Source organism: Drosophila miranda, assembly GCF_003369915.1.
Source record: "Drosophila miranda strain MSH22 chromosome Y unlocalized genomic scaffold, D.miranda_PacBio2.1 Contig_Y1_pilon, whole genome shotgun sequence".
Lineage (NCBI taxonomy): Eukaryota > Metazoa > Arthropoda > Insecta > Diptera > Drosophilidae > Drosophila > Drosophila miranda.
In genome coordinates, this window is record NW_022881603.1 from 30168874 (window position 1) to 30175210 (window position 6337).

The 6337-nt window shown below is 48.9% G+C and overlaps 1 pseudogene; it reads right to left on the reverse strand.

Annotated features, from left to right (window-relative positions):
- Positions 1-4015: 4015 nt before the first annotated feature.
- Positions 4016-5387, reverse strand: LOC117192022 (annotated as a pseudogene).
- Between the last annotated feature and the right edge of the window lie 950 nt (positions 5388-6337).

The window sequence follows — 6337 nt, forward strand, 5'->3', positions numbered from 1 at the left end:
TTTCACATGGTTGACTTGAGACAGGGATAGGTCAAGCAAGCCGTCAACAAAGTCATGTCGTGACATGGGCACTAGGATACTAGACTCGTTTACCGAAGACCAAACAGTTCCTGGCAAGTTGAAGTCACCAAGAACTATCATACGATCTTTATCAGATATCGAGGAAGAAACAGCGGTTAAAGCGGACAAGTGCTGCTCATAAATTGAAATATCCGAAGAAGGTGGGATATACGAGCAAGTAATGAATATAGCGAAAGCGGGAAGAATCAGTTTTACACACAGGAATTCCAGTTCCTGTTGAACTTGGACTGTGAAGTGTTCCGACGTGAAGTAAGAGTCCACTGCAATTAGAACCCCCCCTGCACGTCGAGACGAACGGTCCTTTCTAAAAGTTGTGTACCGACCTGCCAAAACCTCGGAACTAAGAATGTCCGGCTTTAACCAGGTTTCAGTAAACACAATAACGTGGGAAGCAAATGCAACACTATCCCGGAAAAGAATGCTGAGCTTACTACGCAAGCCTCTTACATTCTGATAGGTTACTAAAAGAGAAGTTAGTTTTTTGGAAAGGTGGAAGCAAGACGGGAAGTTGAGGAAGAGGAAGTTGAGGTTGAGGGTGGCACACTGGAAAGATTTGGAAGGGATATGGGGGCCTATTCTTCTTCTTAGCCTTAAACTCCTTCACCACCAAATGCTCCGGCCAAAATTTGGCGGAGCAAATGGGGTCAAATTGAGTTGGGGAGATGCTTATCTTAAACGAGGCTATCTCCCTGGCATAAGAGAAGTTAAATTTCTCCACCTTTAAGCCCACGGCTTTTATTTTGCTTTGAATAAAAGCAATTACATCATTATATGTGAGGTCAGGGGCCAGCCGTGAAACAAAAACTTTTCGTTTTGGTGGGACTCCCACCAGTGGTTTAGTCACCACAGGCCTAGTACCTGTGGTGGCAATATCCGGAGGTCCGGAACGTCTATTTACTGGTGGGATCGGGATAGACGGGACAACTAGCGAACTTGCGGACACCACGGACACGGACGCTGCAGACGTACTTGGCTGCACATTCTCCGAGGCGATGAATTCGGCTACCGAATCTGCATCGCCAGCAGCTGTCGTTGCCCTTGGAGTGGCAAACGAGATCAACTGCTGCACACTTGGAGTGGTCGGAGTCAGTTTTTCGGCGGCGCACGGCTGAGTGACGGTTGGCAATTGCAGATCCCGCGGAGTCACCTTTTTGCGCCTCGGAGACTCATTCAGCAGTTTTAAACCGCTAAACTGAGCCTCCATGGCTCCATGGGTTTTTAAAACCAACGGTCAGCTCCTTAAAGCAACTCCGCGTCACAACCGTCACAAGACGGTTTAGGTTGTTTTCAGTGTTCGGGCAATTAGGGTCGTTAGGAGGGAGTAGCTCCTCCAGGGTTGTGTTATATTTTTCCCAGTTGGCTTTTCTGGGGTTGATATAGTCGGTTGGTTTGGGAATATCGAAGGATAATATCGTCTCGATATACCTGTGGTCCGAGAAGGAGTGGTCTCCTAGGACTCTCCAGCTCTTGATTGTGTCCAGCAGTTTGCTTGACACTAGCGTGAGGTCAATGACCTCCTGCCGATTTTTAATTATAAATGTGGGGTCTTTACCCCGATTGCATATGAATAAATTTGAGTTCAGGATGAAGCTGAACAGTGACTCACCCCTTACATTCGTGTCCGTGCTCCCCCATTGGGTGTGGTGGGCGTTGGCATCGCAACCTATAAGTTGGTCTTTGTCCGTATTTGTCCGTATTGTATTTTGCGAACAAGGTCGTTCGGAGGATCATCCTCCTCGTGGGCCATATAGGACGCCACCAGCCTGAGATGATTCCCTTTTAGTTCTAGGCTTACCGCCGTGGTATAGCCATCGCTATAATTATGGAGCAGAAAGATATTTAGGTGCTTTCTAGCAAGTATGCAGGTACGGATTTTACCTTCATTTTGGGATACAATGATCTTGTATTCCCTCGTCCCCAATCCACAGACCTTGCCTCCTATCGGCTCCGCTTGCGTCTAGGCGGAGTATGAGAGCAGCCGATGCTGCTTTACAGTGGTGGAGATTTATTTGAAGGATCCTTAGGACCATCTTCAAGATTCTCCACCACCGTGATGTCCGCGTCCGAGTCATCTGAGACTCTCTCTCGGCACATTGACTCAAAGTCGAGCATCACCTCTGTCTCTGAGGAGAAGCCTTCCTGGTCTGGCTCCAGCTCGTCGTCAGGCGCTTCGATCTCCGCAGCGACATCCTGCACGTCTGGGTTGACGACAGGAAGCGCCGCGGCCGCCGCGTCCGATTTGTACACCTTGATGGTGACCGAGCTGAAGCCGAAGTTTAGCTCTCCTTTTGTTGCCTCTATCGGGGCCAGCGACTCTTTATTGAGAACAAGAACTGCCTGGTTAGTCGGCCCTTGTGTCGTCTCAACCTTGGCTACCTTCCAATCTGAGGTTGGTAGTCCTGGGTTGCTTCTCTGCAGCATCTTGAGGATGCGTTCTGGCTCCTTAAAGGTAGCCGGCACCCAAATTCTGGCCCTCGGTCTGCTGGGCACCTCGCTCCAGTCGACTGCGACGAGTTTCGACCCAGCATAGACCTCGCCGACCTGCGCTACCGCCGCTTTATAAAGCTTTACAGAGCACTCGTCTTCGCAGGCAATTATCTTAACATTGCCCTGGAACCACCCCATGTCCTTGCAGACTGGCGGAGGTCCAGGGTCTTTGTCGAGGAGTTCGAAGCAGCGGTCGGCCAGTGCCGCTTCCACCCACTTCCACTGACTCCTTGGGATTCTACCCTCTGCGCTGCCTCTGTCGAGGACACCAATTAGCGTCCTCTCCTTGGCAATCTGCGCAAAGGAGACATTTGGCAGCACTCTGGAGCGCTTTGCTACCGGTCCCGGTGTCTCCTGCGAGCGCTGCCTCTTGGCTTTTTCTGTTCTAAGGCAAACTCCGGGAGCACAGCCGAAGCCCATTCCACCTTCTTCAGCCAGTCGGCTGATGGGCTGGCTTCACTGCTGGCGTGTTGCCGACGGAGTATGTGCCCTGCACTCCTCTTTTCGGCATATGTGTAGCGTCTGGCTTGGGCGCTTGTCGACGGCAAGTCAACCCCCTCCGCTTTACCAGAAGGTCGGGCAGCCGCAATATTGCTTAGCTTTCCTTCCAAGGTGTCAGCTTCGGGAGTTACCTTGCCACCCACACCGGATTCGGGATGGGACCCCCTCGGGCTCGCACAGGCACCTTCCACCTTGCAGGTATTCCCTACTATAGAGCCGGTTGGGCCAGGCCTTTGGGCCGCTGCCTTTCCGAGCTTGGGATTGCTCCCAGTTGGCATTTGGGGAGCGCCGCACTCATTTGTTTTTTTGTTAGTTTTTTGGTTTTTGTTCTTGTTATTATACATCCTGTTCCCACGAAATGCAGAGAAAGGGAAAGGTCAGCCCGGGCAGAGATCCACGTTGCCCGGGTAAGGCATCATTAGAACAGGGGGCTGCCAAGTCCCTGAGCCCTCCGTTAGCGACTGGGCTAGTTTTTATACCGGGCCCCCAGCCAGGCTGACTCTCGGCACGGGTCGACTAACACACTTAGTCCGGCCCGTTGTGAGGTGGGTGTGGGGGTTGGGATGTGGGTAGGTATTGTGTATGGATGGGAGTGTGTGGGCTACTTATTGAGGCGGCACCACAAGCGCATCGTCAGTGCTGCTACCTAGCTAACACCCGCTGGCTGTCCGGGACTGCTTATTTCTGTACTCTCCCGTGAGGGATGCCCGCTTATTCGCAGCTGACCTACCGAGGTAGGCCGTTCGCTATCCGCAACCCGCGTCCCGTCCGGTGGCCTCAGCTAGGCCCCCTTTGAGCTACCTCACGAGATCATCAGACCAGAGATGGCGTGTTTAAAGCATAGCTTTTTTTAACCCAAAAGAAGGCTTAGCCAATTCGGGTAGCATAATTTTAGGGAAAATTAAGACGTCGATGCAAACAATTTTTTTTCTTACAACAAGCGCACTACAATGAGCATGATATATTTCAGGGAACCGAGAACTAACTATGAAATATGTGCTATTAAAATGTATGCGATGTATTCGCAAGTGTATTTGCAGTAGCTTCTTTTGTAATGTTCTCGGAGCATATTTATGAGGGCAAAAAATCATTTAGTTTGATTGCGGTACTGTCCAAGGTGAAAGAAAACGCTGCACAAGGAACGCAGAGCCGGCCAGGACAACGGCAAGGAGGGAGCCCCCAAAAATGCGCTTCAGCAACCCATCCTGCCACTTGCGGTTGGCAATGCACTCATTGTAGGGCATGCTCGAAAAGGAGACACTGTTGTAGAGTGGAATCCAGCCAGGGAACAGCCGGAACAGCAGGGTGTCCAGCCACTTTCGGCATCGGAATGACCACCAGGAATGGTGAGATCCCGCATCTGCAAGAGGAACAGATTAAAGAGGGTGTACATACAGCCACTACGGGCCAAGCGGAGCACTGAACTGAACCCACCTCCACATAGTTGTACATGGCGAGGTCGCAAATGGCGAAGGCATCCTTCCAGCGGTTCTCGGTAAACTGGGCCAGGGCCTCGTCCAGATGCAATTGCTGCCCCAGAATGGAGGTCAGCAGGGTGACATCTTTGGGAGCTTGTCGCAGGCGTTGAGCAGAACCTCGTTGAGCTGCTTGCGGCCGACGGAGTAGAGGCACTGTTGGGTGCACGGGTCGTACAGCACCACACTGGTCCGTCCTGCAACATCGTGCAGCATTCGTCCAAGCATGGGTATGGCGGTGGACAGGACCGCCTGCTCCAGACCCACGGCAGCCAGCGCCTTGCGTCCCTGCACGAGAGCAGCATGCCGAATGTCCTCGCGATACTCGTACAAGTCCACGTGATTGCCCATCCGGGCAAAGTTTAGGGCCGCCAAAGAACCCACCTGCCGAAAAATGTAGCCTGATAAGAGAGTTTGCTCTACAAACTGGGATTATGAAGCCCACCACTGATAAAGGGGAGACGCACTCTTGCTGTTACTTTTGTTAGATCTACAGCATCTAGATATCATATCATATCTTGGATACATATCACACTTACCAAACCCGCCCCGACAATGGCCACTCTGCGCCGCTGTCGCTCCTCCTCGTACGCCGCTGTCCCGCGACCGTTAACCTCTGAGCAGATGATGCCGGTGCCTTGTGCCATGACTTCTCCTCGTGACGGGAGTGACTGTTCGGTTGGGCTGCTGCTTCTGGAATGAAATGGAAACCAATGAAGTGGGTCGGAAGATGGTTAGGCGAACGATTATGCTGGATAAATGCACAGCAAGTGCTATCTATCTGCTGTATCTGTAACTCGTACGTCTAAGAGAAGCCCAGCAAGTGCCAGACCGCAAAAGCCAGTCTGATGACTGGCGCTCAGCATAATTTAGAACAAGCTCGAGTAATTTTTGTATCCAAATGAAAAATATATGCAATCCAGTTACTAAGCATATAACGGCCGTTTCACATATGACAGTAGACTTTGCTAACTGACTAAATTCCATAATCATCTGATAGATGCTTAGAAAACATTTTTACTTTTAAAACTGGCGGCAATTTTCGATTTTTTCAGTATTTTTCATTCAAGTATTTTCATGGTCTCAGGATTGCTTTGCGATATATCGATAGGCTAAAATCTTTTTTCCTATCTTTTGTTATTGTAACTTTACTAATTGTAAGAAAATACATACAACATTTAAAGACAAGTCAGAATAAGAAGAATAATAGCATCAAATTCCTGATCGCTTGCCAATTATTTTAAATTTGTCGGAAAAATCCATGTAAGGCAGTGGATAACGGAGGCTTTTCACACTGGCGCTTCCATGGGGCTTTTATGAAAAAAGACGGGCAAAAATTAGGTGTCACATTTGTGGTGTAGCAAACGTGTAGTTACCATGTAAATAAACGAATTTAGTGGAAATTTATGTTGAACCTTTTTAACTTAAACCTAATTTTATAAGCAATGCACTAAAGATGAAAACTTAAATTTAACCAGTCTTGTAAGAAATTGATTTAGTAATCGGATAAAACTATGAGTTCAGAGCTGAGGGTTCTATTTAGCTATTAATATTCGACGGAATACCAAAATCGAGGAATATGTAAAAAGAACTTGAATTCGTCAGTATATTTACGGTATATTTTTGAAATGAGACCGTATATTTTGGTATTTATTTGAATCGGGTAGAATCTGTAATAACCGGCTCACAACAATGAGTCCCATTCCATGCACACATACCCTGGGGGAAATGGATGTTATATGATTGTGAATATGTTTGTCATCCCAGGCAAAAACAATTTATTTTCAATATAG